This window comes from Lagenorhynchus albirostris, chromosome 13 (assembly GCF_949774975.1).
Source record: "Lagenorhynchus albirostris chromosome 13, mLagAlb1.1, whole genome shotgun sequence".
Classification (NCBI taxonomy): Eukaryota; Metazoa; Chordata; class Mammalia; order Artiodactyla; family Delphinidae; genus Lagenorhynchus; species Lagenorhynchus albirostris.
In genome coordinates, this window is record NC_083107.1 from 89,180,856 (window position 1) to 89,201,316 (window position 20,461).

Sequence of the window (20,461 nt, forward strand, 5' to 3'; positions counted from 1 at the left end):
GGGTCCAAGTGAGGGTACGACAATGCTTTACGGGGAGCGTACGTGTGAGGGCGTGGGTTAGTGTGAGCGTACGTGTTAGGATTACGGGACGGGTGTGGGTAAGGCTTCGGGGAAGGGTTAGGGTTAGGGTTCGGACTGGGATTAGGATTAGGGTACAGTGACGGTTTAGGCTACAGGTGAGGGTATGACAACGGTTTAGGGGGAGCGTACGTGTGAGGGCGCGGGTTGGTGTGAGCGTACGGCTTAGGATTAGGGGACGGGTGAGGGTCAGGCTTCGGGGAAGGGTAAGGGATAGGGTTCAGGCTAGGGTTAGGGTCAGGGGACGGGGTCGGTTTAGGGTCCAGGTTAGGGTATGATAACGGTTTAGGGGGAGCGTACGTGTGAGGGCGCGGGTTAGTGTGAGCGTACGAGTTAGGATTAGGGGACATGTGAGGGTAAGGCTTCGGGGAACTGTTAGGGTTAGGGATCGGGCTAGGGTTAGGGTTAGCGGATGGGGAAGGTTCAGGGTCTAGGTGAGGGTACGACAACGGTTTAGGGGGAGCGTACGTGTGAGGGCGCGGGTTAGTGTGAGCGTACGGGTTAGGATTAGGGGACGGGTGAGGGTAAGACTTCGGGGAAGGGTTAGGGTTAGGGTTAGGGCTAGGGTTAGGGCTAGGGTTAGGGGACGGGGACGGTTTAGGTTCCGGGTGAGTGTACAACAACGGTTTAGGTTGAGCGTATGTGTGAGGGCACGGGTTAGTGTTAGCGTATGGCTTAGGATTAGGGGACGGGTGAGGGTAAGGCTTTGGGAAGGGTTAGGGTTAGGGTTCGGCCTAGGTTAGGGTTAGGGGACGGGGACGGTTTAGGGTCCTGGTGAAGGTACAACAACAGTTTAGGATGGGAGTACGTGTGAGGGCACGGGTTAGTGTTAGCGTACGGCTTAGGATTATGGGACGGGTGAGGGTATGGCTTCGGGGAAGGGTTAGGGTTAGGGTTCAGGCTACGGTTAGGGTTAGGGGACGGGGACGGTTTAGGTTCCGGGTGAAGGTACGACAACGGTTTAGGGTGAGCGTACGTGTGAGGGCACGTGTTAGTGTTAGCATACAGGTTAGGGTTAGGTGTCGGGTGAGGGTGGCTTCGGGGAAGGTTTAGGGTTAGGGTTCGGGCTAGGGTTAGGGTTAGGGGACGGGGACGGTTTAGGGTACGGGTGAGGGTACGACAACGGTTTAGGGTGAACGTACGTGTGAGGGCACGGGTTAGTGTTAGCGTACGGCTTAGGATTAGGGGACGGGTGAGGGTAAGGCTTCGGGGAAAGGTTAGGGTTAGGGTTCGGGCTAGGGTTAGGGTTAGGGGACGGGGACGGTTTAGGGTCCGGGTGAGGTTACGACAACGTTTTAGGGTGAGTGTACATGTGAGGGCACGGGTTAGTGTTAGGATACAGGTTAGGATTAGGGGACGGGTGAGGATAAGGCTTCGGGGAAGGGTTAGGGTTAGGGTTCGGGCTAGGGTTAGGGTTGGGGACGGGGACGGTATATGGTCCGGGTGAGGGTACGGGTTACTGTTAGCATATGGCTTAGGATTAGGGGACGGGTGAGGGTAAGGCTTCGGGGAAGTGTTAGGGTCAGGGTTCGGGCTAGGGTGAGGGTTAGGGGACGGGGACTGTTTAGGGTCCGGGTGAGTGTACGACAACTCTTTAGGGTGAGCGTACGTGTGAGGGCACGGGTTAGTGTTAGCGTACGGCTTAGGATTAGGGGACGGGTGAGGGTAAGGCTTCGGGGAAGGGTTAAGGTTAGGGTTCGGGCTAGGGTTAGGGTTAATGGACGGGGACGTTTTAGGGTCCGGGTGAGGGTCCGACAATTGTTCAGTGCGAGCGTTCGTGTGAGGGCACGGGTTAGTGTTAGCGTACGGCTTAGGATTAGGGGACGGGTGAGTGTAAGGCTTCGGGGAAGGATTAGGGATAGGGTTCGGGCTAGGGTTAGGGTTAGGGGACGGGGACGGTTTAGGGTCCGGGTGAGGGTACGACAAAGTTTTAGGGAGAGCGTACGTGTGAAGGCACGGGTTAGTGTTAGCGTACGGCTTAGGATTAGGGGACGGGTGAGGGTAAGGCTTCGGGGAAGTGTTACGGTTAGGGTTCGGGCTAGGGTTAGGGTTAGGGGACGGGGACGGTTTAGGGTCCAGGTGAGGGTACGACAATGCTTTACGGGGAGCGAACGGGTGAGGGCGCGGGTTAGTGTGAGCGTACGTGTTAGGATTACGGGACGGGTGTGGGTAAGGCTTCGGGGAAGGGTTAGGGTTAGGGTTCGGACTGGTATTAGGATTAGGGTACGGTGACGGTTTAGGCTACAGGTGAGGGTACGACAACGGTTTAGGGGGACTGTACGTGTGAGGGCGCGGATTAGTGTGAGCGTACGGTTTAGGATTAGGGGACGGGTGAGGGTAAGGCTTCGGGGAAGGATTAGGGTTAGGGTTCGGGCTAGGGTTAGGGTTAGGGGACGGGGACGGTTTAGGGTCCACGTGACGGTATGACAACGGTTTAGAGGAAGCGTACGTGTGAGGGCGTGATTAGTGTGAGCCTACGGGTTAGGATTAGGGGATGGGTGAGGGTAAGGCTTCGGGGAAGGGTTAGGGTTAGGGTTCGATCTAGCGTTAGGGTTAGGGGACGGGACGGTTTAGGGTCCAGGTGAGGGTACGAGAACGGTTTAGGGGGAGCGTACGTGTGAGGGCATGGGTTAGTGTGAGCGTACGTGTTAGGATTAGGGAACGGGTGAGTGTAAGGCTTCGGGGAAGGGTTAGGGTTAGGTTTCGGTCTAGGGTTAGGGTTAGGGGACGGGACGGTTTAGGGTCCAGGTGAGGGTCCGACAACGCTTTAGGGGGAGCGTGCGTGTAAGGGCACGGGTTAGTGTGAGCCTACGGGTTAGGTTTAGGGGACGGGTGAGGGTCAGGCTTCGGGGAAGTGTTAGGGTTAGGGTTCGGGCTAGGGTTAGGGTTAGGGGACGGGGACGGTTTAGGGTCCAGGTGAGGGTCTGACAACGCTTTAGGGGGAGCGTGCGTGTGAGGGCGCGGGTTAGTGTGAGCGTACGGGTTAGGATTAGGGGACGGGTGAGGGTCAGGCTTCGGGGAAGGGTTAGGGTTAGGGTTCGGGCTAGGGTTAGGGTTAGGGGACGGGGACGGTTTAGGGTCCAGGTGAGGGTCCGACAACGCTTTAGGGGTAGCGTGCGTGTGAGGGCGCGGGTTAGTGTGAGCGTACGGGTTAGGATTAGGGGACGGGTGAGGGTCAGGCTTCGGGGAAGGGTTAGGGTTAGGGTTCGGGCTAGGGTTAGGGGACGGGGACGGGGACGGTTTAGGGTCCAGGTGAGGGTCCGACAACGCTTTGGGGGGAGCGTGCGTGTGAGGGCGCGGGATAGTGTTAGAGTACGGGTTAGGATTAGGGGACGGGTGAGGGTCAGGCTTCGGGGAAGTGTTAGGGTTTGGGCTAGGGTTAGGGTTATGGGTCGGGGACGGTTAGGGTCCAGGTGAGGGTCCGACAACGCTTTAGGGGGAGCGTGCGTGTGAGAGCACGGGTTAGTGTGAGCCTACGGGTTAGGATTAGGGGACGGGTGAGGGTCAGGCTTTGGGGAAGTGTTAGGGTTAGGGTTCGAGCTAGGGTTAGGGTTAGGGGACGGGGTCGGTTTAGGGTCCAGGTGAGGGTCCGACAACGCTTTAGGGGGAGCGTGCGTGTGAGGGCACGGGTTAGTGTGAGCCTACGGGTTAGAATTAGGGGACGGGTGAGGGTCAGGCTTCGGGGAAGGGTTAGGGTTAGGGTTCGGGCTAGGTTTAGGGTTAGGGGACGGGGACGGTTTAGGGTCCAGGTGAGGGTCTGACAACGCTTTAGGGGGAGCGTGCGTGTGAGGGCGCGGGTTAGTGTGAGCGTACGGCTTAGGATTAGGGGACGGGTGAGTGTAAGGCTTCGGGGAAGGGTTAGGGTTCGGGCTAGGGTTACGGGACGGGGATGGTTTAGGGTCCAGGTGAGGGTACGACAACGCTTTAGGGGCAGCGTACGTGTAAGGGCACGAGTTACTGTGAGCGTACGGGTTAGGATTAAGTGTCAGGTGAGGGTAAGGCTTTGGGGTAGTGTTAGGGTTAGGGTTCGGGCTAGGGTTAGGTTTAGGGGACGGGGACGGTTTAAGGTCCAGGTGAGGGTATGGCAACGCTTCAGGGGGAGCGTAGGTGTGAGGGCGCGGGTTAGTGTGAGCGTACGGGTTAGGATTAGGGGACGGGTGAGTGTAAGGCTTCGACGAAGTGTTAGGGTTAGGGTTCGGTCTAGGGTTAGGGTTAGGGGACGGGGACGGTTTAGGGTCCAGGTGAGGGTACGACAACAGTGTAGGGGGAGCGTACGTTTGAGGGCGCGGGTTAGTGTTAGCGTACGGGTTAGGATTAGGGGACAGGTGAGGGTAAGGCTTCGGGGAAGGGTTAGGGTTATGGTTTGTCTAGGTTTAGGGTTAGGGAAGGGGACGGTTTAGGGTCCAGGTGAGGGTACGACAACGCTTTAGGGGAAGCGTACATGTGAGGGCGTGGGTTAGTGTGAGCGTACGGTTTAGGATTAGGGGACGGTTGAGGGTAAGGCTTCGGGGAAGGGTTAGGGTTAGGGTTCGGGCTAGGGTTAGCGTTAGGGGATGGGGACAGTTTAGGGTCCAGGTGAGGGTACGACAACGGTTTAGGGCGAGCGTATGTGTGAGGGCGCTGGTTAGTGTGAGCGTACGGGTTAGGATTAGGGGACGGGTGAGGGTAAGGCTTCGGGGAAGTGTTAGGGTTAGGGTTCACGCTAGGGTTAGAGTTAGGGGATGGGGACGCTTTAGGGTTTAGGTGAGGGACCGACAACGCTTTAGGGGGAGCGTGCGTGTGAGGGCGCGGGTTAGTGTTAGCGTACGGGTTAGGATTAGGGGACGGGTGAGGGTCAGGCTTCGGGGAAGGGTTAGGGTTAGGGTTCGGGCTAGGGTTAGGGTTAGGGGACGGGGACGGTTTAGGGTCCAGGTGAGGGTCCGACAACGCTTTAGGGGGAGCGTGCGTGTGAGGGCGCGGGTTAGTGTGAGCGTACGGGTTAGGATTAGGGGACGGGTGAGGGTCAGGCTTCGGGGAAGGGTTAGGGTTAGGGTTCGGGCTAGGGTTAGGGATAGGGGACGGGGACGGTTTAGGGTCCAGGTGAGGGTCCGACAACGCTTTAGGGGGAGCGTGCGTGTGAGGGCGCGGGTTAGTGTGAGCCTACGGGTTAGGATTAGGGGACGGATGAGGGTCAGGCTTCAGGGAAGGTTTAGGGTTAGGGTTCGGGCTAGGGTTAGGGGACGGGGACGGGGACGGTTTAGGGTCCAGGTGAGGGTCCGACAATGCTTTAGGGGGAGCGTGCGTGTGAGGGCACGGGTTAGTGTGAGCCTACGGGTTAGGATTAGGGGACGGGTAAGGGTCAGGCTTCGGGGAAGGGTTAGGGTTAGTGTTCGGGCTAGGGTTAGGGTTAGGGGACGGGGACGGTTTAGGCTCCAGGTGAGGGTCCGACAACGCTTTAGGGGGAGCGTGCGTGTGAGGGCGCGGGTTAGTGTGAGCGTACGGGTTAGGATTAGGGGACGGGTGAGGGTCAGGCTTCGGGGAACGGTTAGGGTTAGGGTTCGGGCTAGGGTTAGGGTTAGGGGACGGGGACGGTTTAGGGTCCAGGTGAGGGTCCGACAACACTTTAGGGGGAGCGTGCGTGTGAGGGCACGGGTTAGTGTGAGCCTACGGGTTAGGATTAGGGGACGGGTGAGGGTCAGGCTTCGGGGAAGGGTTAGGGTTAGGGTTCGGGCTAGGGTTAGGGTTAGGGGACGGGGTCGGTTTAGTGTCCAGGTGAGGGTCCGACAACGCTTTAGGGGGAGCGTGCGTGTGAGGGCACGGGTTAGTGTGAGCCTACGGGTTAGGATTTGGGGACGGGTGAGGGTCAGGCTTCGGGGAAGGGTTAGGGTTCAGGCTAGGTTTAGGGTTAGGGGACGGGGACGATTTAGGGTCCAGGTGAGGGTCCGACAACGCTTTGGGGGAGCGTGCGTGTGAGGGCGCGGGTTAGTGTGAGCCTACGGGTTAGGATTAGGGGACGGGTGAGGGTCAGGCTTCGGGGAAGTGTTAGGGTTAGGGTTCGGGCTAGGGTTAGGGTTAGGGGACGGGGACGGTTTAGGGTCCAGGTGAGGGTCCGACAACGCTTTAGGGGGAGCGTGCGTGTGAGGGCGCGGGTTAATGTTAGCGTACGGGTTAGGATTAGAGGACGGGTGAGGGTCAGGCTTGGGGAAGGGTTAGGGTTAGGGTTCGGGCTAGGGTTAGGGTTAGGGGATGGGGACGGTTTACGATCCAGATGAGGGGCCGACAACGCTTTAGGGGGAGCGTGCGTGTGAGGGCGCGGGTTAGTGTGAACCTACGGGTTAGAATTAGGGGACGGGTGAGGGTCAGGCTTCGGGGAAGTGTTAGGGTTAGGGTTCGGGCTAGGTTTAGGGTTAGGGGACGGGGTCGGTTTAGGGTCCAGGTGAGGGTCCGACAACGCTTCAGGGGGAGCGTGCGTGTGAGGGCGCGGGTTAGTGTGAGCCTACGGGTTAGGATTAGGGGACGGGTGAGGGTCAGGCTTCGGGGAAGGGTTAGGGTTAGGGTTCGGGCTAGGGTTAGGGTTAGGGGACGGGGTCGGTTTAGGGTCCAGGTGAGGGTCCGAAAACGCTTTAGGGGGAGCGTGCGTGTGAGGGCGCGGGTTAGTGTGAGCCTACGGGTTAGGATTAGGGGACGGGTGAGGGTCAGGCTTCGGGGAAGGGTTAGGGTTAGGGTTCGGGCTAGGGTTAGGGTTAGGGGACGGGGACGGTTTAGGGTCCAGGTGAGGGTCCGACAACGCTTTAGGGGGAGCGTGCGTGTGAGGGCGCGGGTTAGTGTTAGCGTACGGGTTAGGATTAGGGGATGGGTGAGGTTCAGGCTTCGGGGAAGGGTTAGGGTTAGGGTTCGGGCTAGGGTTAGGGTTAGGGGACGGGGACGGTTTAGGGTCCAGGTGAGGGTACGACAACGCTTTAGGGGGAGCGTGCGTGTGAGGGCGCGGGTTAGTGTTAGCGTACGGGTTAGGATTATGGGACGGGTGAGGGTCAGGCTTCGGGGAAGGGTTAGGGTTAGGGTTCGGGCTAGGGTTAGGGTTAGGGGACGGGGACGGTTTACGGTCCAGGTGAGGGTCCGACAACGCTTTAGGGGGAGCGTGCGTGTGAGGGCGCGGGTTAGTGTGAGCCTGCGGGTTAGAATTAGGGGACGGGTGAGGGTCAGACTTCGGGGAAGTGTTAGGGTTAGGGTTCGGGCTAGGGTTACGGTTAGGGGACGGGGACGGTTTAGGGTCCAGGTGAGGGTCCGACAACGCTTAGGGGGAGCGTGCGTTTGAGGGCGCGGGTTAGTGTTAGCGTACGGGTTAGGATTAGGGGATGGGTGTGGGTCAGGCTTCAGGGAAGTGTTAGCGTTAGGGTTCGGGCTAGGGTTAGGGTTAGGGGACGGGGACGGTTTAGGGTCCAGGTGAGGGTCCGACAACGCTTTAGGGGGAGCGTGCGTGTGAGGGCACGGGTTAGTGTGAGCCTACGGGTTAGGATTAGTGGACGGGTGAGGGTCAGGCTTCGGGGAAGGGTTAGGGTTCGGGCTAGGTTTAGGGTTAGGGGACGGGGACGGTTTAGGGTCCAGGTGAGGGTCCGACAACGCTTTGGGGGAGCGTGCGTGTGAGAGCGCGAGTTAGTGTGAGCCTACGGTTTAGGATTAGGGGACGGGTGAGGGTCAGGCTTCGGGGAAGTGTTAGGGTTAGGGTTCGGGCTAGGGTTAGGGTTAGGGGACGGGGACGGTTTAGGGTCCAGGTGAGGGTCCGACAACGCTTTAGGGAGAGCGTGCGTGTGAGGGCGCAGGTTAGTGTGAGCCTACGTGTTAGGATTAGGGGACGGGTGAGGGTCACGCTTCGGGGAAGCGTTAGTGTTAGGGTTCGGGCTAGGGTTAGGGTTAGGGGACGGGGACGGTTTAGGGTCCAGGTGAGGGTCCGACAACGCTTTAGGGGGAGCGTGCGTGTGAGGGCGCGGGTTAGTGTGAGCGTACGGGTTAGGATTAGGGGACGGGTGAGGGTCAGGCTTCGGGGAAGGGTTAGGGTTAGGGTTCGGGCTAGGGTTAGGGTTAGGGGACGGGGACGGTTTAGGGTCCAGGTGAGGGTCCGACAATGCTTTAGGGGGAGCGTGCGTGTGAGGGCGCAGGTTAGTGTGAGCCTACGTGTTAGGATTAGGGGACGGGTGAGGGTCACGCTTCGGGGAAGCGTTAGTGTTAGGGTTTGGGCTAGGGTTAGGGTTAGGGGACGGGGACGGTTTAGGGTCCAGGTGAGGGTCCGACAACGCTTTAGGGGGAGCGTGCGTGTGAGGGCGCGGGTTAGTGTTAGCGTACGGGTTAGGATTAGGGGACGGGTTAGGGTAAGGCTTCAGGTAAGGGTTAGGGTTAGGGGACGGGGAAGGTTTAGGGGACACGTTAGTGTATGACAACGGTTTAGGGTGAGCGTACGTCTGAGAGCAAGGGTCAGTGTTATCAAACGGCTTAGGAAAAGGGGACGGGTTAGGGTAAGGCTTCGGGTAAGGGTTATGGTCAGGGTTCTGGCTAGAGTTAGGGTTAGGTGACGGGGACGGTTTAGGGTCCAGGTGAGGGTATGACAAGAGTTTAGGCGGAGCGTACGTGTGAGGGCGTGGGTTAGTGTGAGCGTACGGGTTAGGATTAGGGGACGGGTGAGGGTAAGGCTTCGGGGAAGGGTTAGGGTTAGTGTTCGGGCTAGGGTTAGGGTTAGGGGACGGGGATGGTTTAGGGTCAGGGTGAGGGTACGACAACGGTTTAGGGGGATCGTACGTGTGAGGTCGCGGGTTAGAGTTAGCATACGGGGTAGGATTAGGGGAGGGGTGAGTGTAAGGCTTCGGGGAAGGGTTAGAGTTAGGGCTCGGGCTAGGGTTAGGGTTAGGGGACGAGGAAGGTTTAGGGTCCAGGTGAGGATACGACAACGGTTTAGGGCGAGCGTACGTGTGAGTGCACGGGTTATTGTTAGCGGACGGGTTAGGATTAGGAGACATGTGAGGGTAAGGCTTCGGGGAAGGGTTAGGGTTAGGGTTCCGGCTAGGGTTAGGGTTAGGGGACGGGGATGGTTTAGGGTCCAGTTGAGAGTACGACAACGCTTTAGGGGGAGCGTACGTCTGAGGGCAGGGGTTAGTGTAAGCGTACGGGTTAGGATTAGGGGACGGGTGAGGGTATGGCTTCAGGGAAGAGTTACGGTTAGGGTTCGGGCTAGGGTTAGGGTTAGGGGACGGGGACGGTTTAGGGTCCAGGAGAGGGTACGACAACGGTGTAGGGAGAGCGTACGTGTGAGGGCGCGGGTTAGTGTGAGCGTACGGGTTAGGATTAGGTGTCAGGTGAGGGTAAGGCTGCGGAGAAGCGTTAGGGATAGGGTTCCAGCTAGGCTTAGGGTTAGGGGACGGGGACGGTTTAGGGTCCAGATGGGGGAACGACAACGGTTTAGGGGGAGCGTACGTGTGAGGGCGCGGGTTAGTGTGAGCGTACGGGTTAGGATTATGTGACGGGTGAGGGTAAGGATTCGGGGAAGGGTTAGGGTTAGGGTTCGGGCTAGGGTTAGGGGACGGGGACGGTTTAGGGTCCAGGTGAGGGTCCGACAACGCTTTAGGGGGAGCGTGCGTGTGAGGGCGCGGGTTAGTGTGAGCGTACGGGTTAGGATTAGGGGACGGGTGAGGGTCAGGCTTCGGGGAAGGGTTAGGGTTAGGGTTCGGGCTAGGGTTAGGGTTAGGGGACGGGGACGGTTTAGGGTCCAGGTGAGGGTCCGACAACGCTTTGGGGGGAGCGTGCGTGTGAGGGCGCGGGATAGTGTTAGAGTACGGGTTAGGATTAGGGGACGGGTGAGGGTCAGGCTTCGGGGAAGTGTTAGGGTTTGGGCTAGGGTTAGGGTTATGGGACGGGGACGGTTAGGGTCCAGGTGAGGGTCCGACAACGCTTTAGGGGGAGCGTGCGTGTGAGGGCGTGGGTTAGTGTGAGCCTACGGGTTAGGATTAGGGGACGGGTGAGGGTCAGGCTTTGGGGAAGTGTTAGGGTTAGGGTTCGAGCTAGGGTTAGGGTTAGGGGACGGGGTCGGTTTAGGGTCCAGGTGAGGGTCCGACAACGCTTTAGGGGGAGCGTGCGTGTGAGGGCACGGGTTAGTGTGAGCCTACGGGTTAGGATTTGGGGACGGGTGAGGGTCAGGCTTCGGGGAAGGGTTAGGGTTCAGGCTAGGTTTAGGGTTAGGGGACGGGGACGATTTAGGGTCCAGGTGAGGGTCCGACAACGCTTTGGGGGAGCGTGCGTGTGAGGGCGCGGGTTATTGTGAGCCTACGGGTTAGGATTAGGGGACGGGTGAGGGTCAGGCTTCGGGGAAGTGTTAGGGTTAGGGTTCGGGCTAGGGTTAGGGTTAGGGGACGGGGACGGTTTAGGGTCCAGGTGAGGGTCCGACAACGCTTTAGAGGGAGCGTGCGTGTGAGGTCGCGGGTTAGTGTGAGCCTACAGGTTAGGATTAGGGGACGGGTGAGGGTCAGGCTTCGGGGAAGTGTTAGGGTTAGGGTTCGGGCTAGGGTTAGGGTTAGGGGACGGGGACGATTTAGGGTCCAGGTGAGGGTCCGACAACGCTTTAGGGGGAGCGTGCGTGTGAGGGCGCGGGTTAATGTTAGCGTACGGGTTAGGATTAGAGGACGGGTGAGGGTCAGGCTTCGGGGAAGGGTTAGGGTTAGGGTTCGGGCTAGGGTTAGGGTTAGGGGACAGGGACGGTTTACGATCCAGATGAGGGGCCGACAACGCTTTAGGGGGTGCGTGCGTGTGAGGGCGCGGGTTAGTGTGAGCCTACGGGTTAGAATTAGGGGACGGGTGAGGGTCAGGCTTCGGGGAAGGGTTAGGGTTAGGGTTCGGGCTAGGTTTAGGGTTAGGGGACGGGGTCGGTTTAGGGTCCAGGTGAGGGTCCGACAACGCTTCAGGGGGAGCGTGCGTGTGAGGGCACGGGTTAGTGTGAGCCTACGGGTTAGGATTAGGGGACGGGTGAGGGTCAGGCTTCGGGGAAGGGTTAGGGTTAGGGTTCGGGCTAGGGTTAGGGTTAGGGGACGGGGTCGGTTTAGGGTCCAGGTGAGGGTCCGAAAACGCTTTAGGGGGAGCGTGCGTGTGAGGGCGCGGGTTAGTGTGAGCCTACGGGTTAGGATTAGGGGACGGGTGAGGGTCAGGCTTCGGGGAAGTGTTAGGGTTAGGGTTCGGGCTAGGGTTAGGGTTAGGGGACGGGGACGGTTTAGGGTCCAGGTGAGGGTCCGACAACGCTTTAGGGGGAGCGTGCGTGTGAGGGCACGGGTTAGTGTGAGCCTACGGGTTAGGATTAGGGGACGGGTGAGGGTCAGGCTTCGGGGAAGGGTTAGGTTTCGGGCTAGGTTTAGGGTTAGGGGACGGGGACGGTTTAGGGTCCAGGTGAGGGTCCGACAACGCTTTAGGGGGAGCGTGCGTGTGAGGGCGCGGGTTAGTGTTAGCGTACGGGTTAGGATTAGGGGATGGGTGAGGGTCAGGCTTCGGGGAAGGGTTAGGGTTAGGGTTCGGGCTAGGGTTAGGGTTAGGGGACGGGGACGGTTTAGGGTCCAGGTGAGGGTACGACAACGCTTTAGGGGGAGCGTGCGTGTGAGGGCGCGGGTTAGTGTTAGCGTACGGGTTAGGATTATGGGACGGGTGAGGGTCAGGCTTCGGGGAAGGGTTAGGGTTAGGGTTCGGGCTAGGGTTAGGGTTAGGGGACGGGGACGGTTTAGGGTCCAGGTGAGGGTCCGACAACGCTTTAGGGGGAGCGTGCGTGTGAGGGCACGGGTTAGTGTGAGCCTACGGGTTAGGATTAGGGGACGGGTGAGGGTCAGGCTTCGGGGAAGGGTTAGGGTTCGGGCTAGGTTTAGGGTTAGGGGACGGGGACGGTTTAGGGTCCAGGTGAGGGTCCGACAACGCTTTGGGGGAGCGTGCGTGTGAGAGCGCGAGTTAGTGTGAGCCTACGGTTTAGGATTAGGGGACGGGTGAGGGTCAGGCTTCGGGGAAGTGTTAGGGTTAGGGTTCGGGCTAGGGTTAGGGTTAGGGGACGGGGACGGTTTAGGGTCCAGGTGAGGGTCCGACAACGCTTTAGGGGGAGCGTGCGTGTGAGGGCGCGGGTTAGTGTTAGCGTACGGGTTAGGATTAGGGGACAGGTTAGGGTAAGGCTTCAGGTAAGGGTTAGGGTTAGGGGACGGGGAAGGTTTAGGGGACACGTTAGTGTATGACAACGGTTTAGGGTGAGCGTACGTCTGAGAGCAAGGGTCAGTGTTATCAAACGGCTTAGGAAAAGGGGACGGGTTAGGGTAAGGCTTCGGGTAAGGGTTATGGTCAGGGTTCTGGCTAGAGTTAGGGTTAGGTGACGGGGACGGTTTAGGGTCCAGGTGAGGGTATGACAAGAGTTTAGGCGGAGCGTACGTGTGAGGGCGTGGGTTAGTGTGAGCGTACGGGTTAGGATTAGGGGACGGGTGAGGGTAAGGCTTCGGGGAAGGGTTAGGGTTAGTGTTCGGGCTAGGGTTAGGGTTAGGGGACGGGGATGGTTTAGGGTCAGGGTGAGGGTACGACAACGGTTTAGGGGGATCGTACGTGTGAGGTCGCGGGTTAGAGTTAGCATACGGGGTAGGATTAGGGGAGGGGTGAGTGTAAGGCTTCGGGGAAGGGTTAGAGTTAGGGCTCGGGCTAGGGTTAGGGTTAGGGGACGAGGAAGGTTTAGGGTCCAGGTGAGGATACGACAACGGTTTAGGGCGAGCGTACGTGTGAGTGCACGGGTTATTGTTAGCGGACGGGTTAGGATTAGGAGACATGTGAGGGTAAGGCTTCGGGGAAGGGTTAGGGTTAGGGTTCCGGCTAGGGTTAGGGTTAGGGGACGGGGATGGTTTAGGGTCCAGTTGAGAGTACGACAACGCTTTAGGGGGAGCGTACGTCTGAGGGCAGGGGTTAGTGTAAGCGTACGGGTTAGGATTAGGGGACGGGTGAGGGTATGGCTTCAGGGAAGAGTTACGGTTAGGGTTCGGGCTAGGGTTAGGGTTAGGGGACGGGGACGGTTTAGGGTCCAGGAGAGGGTACGACAACGGTGTAGGGAGAGCGTACGTGTGAGGGCGCGGGTTAGTGTGAGCGTACGGGTTAGGATTAGGTGTCAGGTGAGGGTAAGGCTGCGGAGAAGCGTTAGGGATAGGGTTCCAGCTAGGCTTAGGGTTAGGGGACGGGGACGGTTTAGGGTCCAGATGGGGGAACGACAACGGTTTAGGGGGAGCGTACGTGTGAGGGCGCGGGTTAGTGTGAGCGTACGGGTTAGGATTATGTGACGGGTGAGGGTAAGGATTCGGGGAAGGGTTAGGGTTAGGGTTCGGGCTAGGGTTAGGGGACGGGGACGGTTTAGGGTCCAGGTGAGGGTCCGACAACGCTTTAGGGGGAGCGTGCGTGTGAGGGCGCGGGTTAGTGTGAGCGTACGGGTTAGGATTAGGGGACGGGTGAGGGTCAGGCTTCGGGGAAGGGTTAGGGTTAGGGTTCGGGCTAGGGTTAGGGTTAGGGGACGGGGACGGTTTAGGGTCCAGGTGAGGGTCCGACAACGCTTTGGGGGGAGCGTGCGTGTGAGGGCGCGGGATAGTGTTAGAGTACGGGTTAGGATTAGGGGACGGGTGAGGGTCAGGCTTCGGGGAAGTGTTAGGGTTTGGGCTAGGGTTAGGGTTATGGGACGGGGACGGTTAGGGTCCAGGTGAGGGTCCGACAACGCTTTAGGGGGAGCGTGCGTGTGAGAGCACGGGTTAGTGTGAGCCTACGGGTTAGGATTAGGGGACGGGTGAGGGTCAGGCTTTGGGGAAGTGTTAGGGTTAGGGTTCGAGCTAGGGTTAGGGTTAGGGGACGGGGTCGGTTTAGGGTCCAGGTGAGGGTCCGACAACGCTTTAGGGGGAGCGTGCGTGTGAGGGCACGGGTTAGTGTGAGCCTACGGGTTAGGATTTGGGGACGGGTGAGGGTCAGGCTTCGGGGAAGGGTTAGGGTTCAGGCTAGGTTTAGGGTTAGGGGACGGGGACGATTTAGGGTCCAGGTGAGGGTCCGACAACGCTTTGGGGAAGCGTGCGTGTGAGGGCGCGGGTTATTGTGAGCCTACGGGTTAGGATTAGGGGACGGGTGAGGGTCAGGCTTCGGGGAAGTGTTAGGGTTAGGGTTCGGGCTAGGGTTAGGGTTAGGGGACGGGGACGGTTTAGGGTCCAGGTGAGGGTCCGACAACGCTTTAGAGGGAGCGTGCGTGTGAGGTCGCGGGTTAGTGTGAGCCTACAGGTTAGGATTAGGGGACGGGTGAGGGTCAGGCTTCGGGGAAGTGTTAGGGTTAGGGTTCGGGCTAGGGTTAGGGTTAGGGGACGGGGACGATTTAGGGTCCAGGTGAGGGTCCGACAACGCTTTAGGGGGAGCGTGCGTGTGAGGGCGCGGGTTAATGTTAGCGTACGGGTTAGGATTAGAGGACGGGTGAGGGTCAGGCTTCGGGGAAGGGTTAGGGTTAGGGTTCGGGCTAGGGTTAGGGTTAGGGGACGGGGACGGTTTACGATCCAGATGAGGGGCCGACAACGCTTTAGGGGGAGCGTGCGTGTGAGGGCGCGGGTTAGTGTGAGCCTACGGGTTAGAATTAGGGGACGGGTGAGGGTCAGGCTTCGGGGAAGGGTTAGGGTTAGGGTTCGGGCTAGGTTTAGGGTTAGGGGACGGGGTCGGTTTAGGGTCCAGGTGAGGGTCCGACAACGCTTCAGGGGGAGCGTGCGTGTGAGGGCGCGGGTTAGTGTGAGCCTACGGGTTAGGATTAGGGGACGGGTGAGGGTCAGGCTTCGGGGAAGGGTTAGGGTTAGGGTTCGGGCTAGGGTTAGGGTTAGGGGACGGGGTCGGTTTAGGGTCCAGGTGAGGGTCCGAAAACGCTTTAGGGGGAGCGTGCGTGTGAGGGCGCGGGTTAGTGTGAGCCTACGGGTTAGGATTAGGGGACGGGTGAGGGTCAGGCTTCGGGGAAGTGTTAGGGTTAGGGTTCGGGCTAGGGTTAGGGTTAGGGGACGGGGACGGTTTAGGGTCCAGGTGAGGGTCCGACAACGCTTTAGGGGGAGCGTGCGTGTGAGGGCACGGGTTAGTGTGAGCCTACGGGTTAGGATTAGGGGACGGGTGAGGGTCAGGCTTCGGGGAAGGGTTAGGTTTCGGGCTAGGTTTAGGGTTAGGGGACGGGGACGGTTTAGGGTCCAGGTGAGGGTCCGACAACGCTTTAGGGGGAGCGTGCGTGTGAGGGCGCGGGTTAGTGTTAGCGTACGGGTTAGGATTAGGGGATGGGTGAGGGTCAGGCTTCGGGGAAGGGTTAGGGTTAGGGTTCGGGCTAGGGTTAGGGTTAGGGGACGGGGACGGTTTAGGGTCCAGGTGAGGGTACGACAACGCTTTAGGGGGAGCGTGCGTGTGAGGGCGCGGGTTAGTGTTAGCGTACGGGTTAGGATTATGGGACGGGTGAGGGTCAGGCTTCGGGGAAGGGTTAGGGTTAGGGTTCGGGCTAGGGTTAGGGTTAGGGGACGGGGTCGGTTTAGGGTCCAGGTGAGGGTCCGACAAAGCTTAGGGGGAGCTTGCGTTTGAGGGCGCGGGTTAGTGTTAGCGTACGGGTTAGGATTAGGGGATGGGTGTGGGTCAGGCTTCGGGGAAGTGTTAGCGTTAGGGTTCGGGCTAGGGTTAGGGTTAGGGGACGGGGACGGTTTAGGGTCCAGGTGAGGGTCCGACAACGCTTTAGGGGGAGCGTGCGTGTGAGGGCACGGGTTAGTGTGAGCCTACGGGTTAGGATTAGGGGACGGGTGAGGGTCAGGCTTCGGGGAAGGGTTAGGGTTCGGGCTACGTTTAGGGTTAGGGGACGGGGACGGTTTAGGGTCCAGGTGAGGGTCCGACAACGCTTTGGGGGAGCGTGCGTGTGAGAGCGCGAGTTAGTGTGAGCCTACGGTTTAGGATTAGGGGACGGGTGAGGGTCAGGCTTCGGGGAAGTGTTAGGGTTAGGGTTCGGGCTAGGGTTAGGGTTAGGGGACGGGGACGGTTTAGGGTCCAGGTGAGGGTCCGACAACGCTTTAGGGAGAGCGTGCGTGTGAGGGCGCAGGTTAGTGTGAGCCTACGTGTTAGGATTAGGGGACGGGTGAGGGTCACGCTTCGGGGAAGCGTTAGTGTTAGGGTTCGGGCTAGGGTTAGGGTTAGGGGACGGGGACGGTTTAGGGTCCAGGTGAGGGTCCGACAACGCTTTAGGGGGAGCGTGCGTGTGAGGGCGCGGGTTAGTGTGAGCGTACGGGTTAGGATTAGGGGACGGGTGAGGGTCAGGCTTCGGGGAAGGGTTAGGGTTAGGGTTCGGGCTAGGGTTAGGGTTAGGGGACGGGGACGGTTTAGGGTCCAGGTGAGGGTCCGACAATGCTTTAGGGGGAGCGTGCGTGTGAGGGCGCAGGTTAGTGTGAGCCTACGTGTTAGGATTAGGGGACGGGTGAGGGTCACGCTTCGGGGAAGCGTTAGTGTTAGGGTTTGGGCTAGGGTTAGGGTTAGGGGACGGGGACGGTTTAGGGTCCAGGTGAGGGTCCGACAACGCTTTAGGGGGAGCGTGCGTGTGAGGGCGCGGGTTAGTGTTAGCGTACGGGTTAGGATTAGGGGACGGGTTAGGGTAAGGCTTCAGGTAAGGGTTAGGGTTAGGGGACGGGGAAGGTTTAGGGGACACGTTAGTGTATGACAACGGTTTAGGGTGAGCGTACGTCTGAGAGCAAGGGTCAGTGTTATCAAACGGCTTAGGAAAAGGGGACGGGTTAGGGTAAGGCTTCGGGTAAGGGTTATGGTCAGGGTTCTGGCTAGAGTTAGGGTTAGGTGACGGGGACGGTTTAGGGTCCAGGTGAGGGTATGACAAGAGTTTAGGCGGAGCGTACGTGTGAGGGCGTGGGTTAGTGTGAGCGTACGGGTTAGGATTAGGGGACGGGTGAGGGTAAGGCTTCGGGGAAGGGTTAGGGTTAGTGTTCGGGCTAGGGTTAGGGTTAGGGGACGGGGATGGTTTAGGGTCAGGGTGAGGGTACGACAACGGTTTAGGGGGATCGTACGTGTGAGGTCGCGGGTTAGAGTTAGCATACGGGGTAGGATTAGGGGAGGGGTGAGTGTAAGGCTTCGGGGAAGGGTTAGAGTTAGGGCTCGGGCTAGGGTTAGGGTTAGGGGACGAGGAAGGTTTAGGGTCCAGGTGAGGATACGACAACGGTTTAGGGCGAGCGTACGTGTGAGTGCACGGGTTATTGTTAGCGGACGGGTTAGGATTAGGAGACATGTGAGGGTAAGGCTTCGGGGAAGGGTTAGGGTTAGGGTTCCGGCTAGGGTTAGGGTTAGGGGACGGGGATGGTTTAGGGTCCAGTTGAGAGTACGACAACGCTTTAGGGGGAGCGTACGTCTGAGGGCAGGGGTTAGTGTAAGCGTACGGGTTAGGATTAGGGGACGGGTGAGGGTATGGCTTCAGGGAAGAGTTACGGTTAGGGTTCGGGCTAGGGTTAGGGTTAGGGGACGGGGACGGTTTAGGGTCCAGGAGAGGGTACGACAACGGTGTAGGGAGAGCGTACGTGTGAGGGCGCGGGTTAGTGTGAGCGTACGGGTTAGGATTAGGTGTCAGGTGAGGGTAAGGCTGCGGAGAAGCGTTAGGGATAGGGTTCCAGCTAGGCTTAGGGTTAGGGGACGGGGACGGTTTAGGGTCCAGATGGGGGAACGACAACGGTTTAGGGGGAGCGTACGTGTGAGGGCGCGGGTTAGTGTGAGCGTACGGGTTAGGATTATGTGACGGGTGAGGGTAAGGATTCGGGGAAGGGTTAGGGTTAGGGTTCGGGCTAGGGTTAGGGGACGGGGACGGTTTAGGGTCCAGGTGAGGGTCCGACAACGCTTTAGGGGGAGCGTGCGTGTGAGGGCGCGGGTTAGTGTGAGCGTACGGGTTAGGATTAGGGGACGGGTGAGGGTCAGGCTTCGGGGAAGGGTTAGGGTTAGGGTTCGGGCTAGGGTTAGGGTTAGGGGACGGGGACGGTTTAGGGTCCAGGTGAGGGTCCGACAACGCTTTGGGGGGAGCGTGCGTGTGAGGGCGCGGGATAGTGTTAGAGTACGGGTTAGGATTAGGGGACGGGTGAGGGTCAGGCTTCGGGGAAGTGTTAGGGTTTGGGCTAGGGTTAGGGTTATGGGACGGGGACGGTTAGGGTCCAGGTGAGGGTCCGACAACGCTTTAGGGGGAGCGTGCGTGTGAGGGCGTGGGTTAGTGTGAGCCTACGGGTTAGGATTAGGGGACGGGTGAGGGTCAGGCTTTGGGGAAGTGTTAGGGTTAGGGTTCGAGCTAGGGTTAGGGTTAGGGGACGGGGTCGGTTTAGGGTCCAGGTGAGGGTCCGACAACGCTTTAGGGGGAGCGTGCGTGTGAGGGCACGGGTTAGTGTGAGCCTACGGGTTAGGATTTGGGGACGGGTGAGGGTCAGGCTTCGGGGAAGGGTTAGGGTTCAGGCTAGGTTTAGGGTTAGGGGACGGGGACGATTTAGGGTCCAGGTGAGGGTCCGACAACGCTTTGGGGGAGCGTGCGTGTGAGGGCGCGGGTTATTGTGAGCCTACGGGTTAGGATTAGGGGACGGGTGAGGGTCAGGCTTCGGGGAAGTGTTAGGGTTAGGGTTCGGGCTAGGGTTAGGGTTAGGGGACGGGGACGGTTTAGGGTCCAGGTGAGGGTCCGACAACGCTTTAGAGGGAGCGTGCGTGTGAGGTCGCGGGTTAGTGTGAGCCTACAGGTTAGGATTAGGGGACGGGTGAGGGTCAGGCTTCGGGGAAGTGTTAGGGTTAGGGTTCGGGCTAGGGTTAGGGTTAGGGGACGGGGACGATTTAGGGTCCAGGTGAGGGTCCGACAACGCTTTAGGGGGAGCGTGCGTGTGAGGGCGCGGGTTAATGTTAGCGTACGGGTTAGGATTAGAGGACGGGTGAGGGTCAGGCTTCGGGGAAGGGTTAGGGTTAGGGTTCGGGCTAGGGTTAGGGTTAGGGGACAGGGACGGTTTACGATCCAGATGAGGGGCCGACAACGCTTTAGGGGGTGCGTGCGTGTGAGGGCGCGGGTTAGTGTGAGCCTACGGGTTAGAATTAGGGGACGGGTGAGGGTCAGGCTTCGGGGAAGGGTTAGGGTTAGGGTTCGGGCTAGGTTTAGGGTTAGGGGACGGGGTCGGTTTAGGGTCCAGGTGAGGGTCCGACAACGCTTCAGGGGGAGCGTGCGTGTGAGGGCACGGGTTAGTGTGAGCCTACGGGTTAGGATTAGGGGACGGGTGAGGGTCAGGCTTCGGGGAAGGGTTAGGGTTAGGGTTCGGGCTAGGGTTAGGGTTAGGGGACGGGGTCGGTTTAGGGTCCAGGTGAGGGTCCGAAAACGCTTTAGGGGGAGCGTGCGTGTGAGGGCGCGGGTTAGTGTGAGCCTACGGGTTAGGATTAGGGGACGGGTGAGGGTCAGGCTTCGGGGAAGTGTTAGGGTTAGGGTTCGGGCTAGGGTTAGGGTTAGGGGACGGGGACGGTTTAGGGTCCAGGTGAGGGTCCGACAACGCTTTAGGGGGAGCGTGCGTGTGAGGGCACGGGTTAGTGTGAGCCTACGGGTTAGGATTAGGGGACGGGTGAGGGTCAGGCTTCGGGGAAGGGTTAGGTTTCGGGCTAGGTTTAGGGTTAGGGGACGGGGACGGTTTAGGGTCCAGGTGAGGGTCCGACAACGCTTTAGGGGGAGCGTGCGTGTGAGGGCGCGGGTTAGTGTTAGCGTACGGGTTAGGATTAGGGGATGGGTGAGGGTCAGGCTTCGGGGAAGGGTTAGGGTTAGGGTTCGGGCTAGGGTTAGGGTTAGGGGACGGGGACGGTTTAGGGTCCAGGTGAGGGTACGACAACGCTTTAGGGGGAGCGTGCGTGTGAGGGCGCGGGTTAGTGTTAGCGTACGGGTTAGGATTATGGGACGGGTGAGGGTCAGGCTTCGGGGAAGGGTTAGGGTTAGGGTTCGGGCTAGGGTTAGGGTTAGGGGACGGGGACGGTTTAGGGTCCAGGTGAAGGTCCGACAACGCTTTAGGGGGAGCGTGCGTGTGAGGGCACGGGTTAGTGTGAGCCTACGGGTTAGGATTAGGGGACGGGTGAGGGTCAGGCTTCGGGGAAGGGTTAGGGTTCGGGCTAGGTTTAGGGTTAGGGGACGGGGACGGTTTAGGGTCCAGGTGAGGGTCCGACAACGCTTTGGGGGAGCGTGCGTGTGAGAGCGCGAGTTAGTGTGAGCCTACGGTTTAGGATTAGGGGACGGGTGAGGGTCAGGCTTCGGGGAAGTGTTAGGGTTAGGGTTCGGGCTAGGGTTAGGGTTAGGGGACGGGGACGGTTTAGGGTCCAGGTGAGGGTCCGACAACGCTTTAGGGGGAGCGTGCGT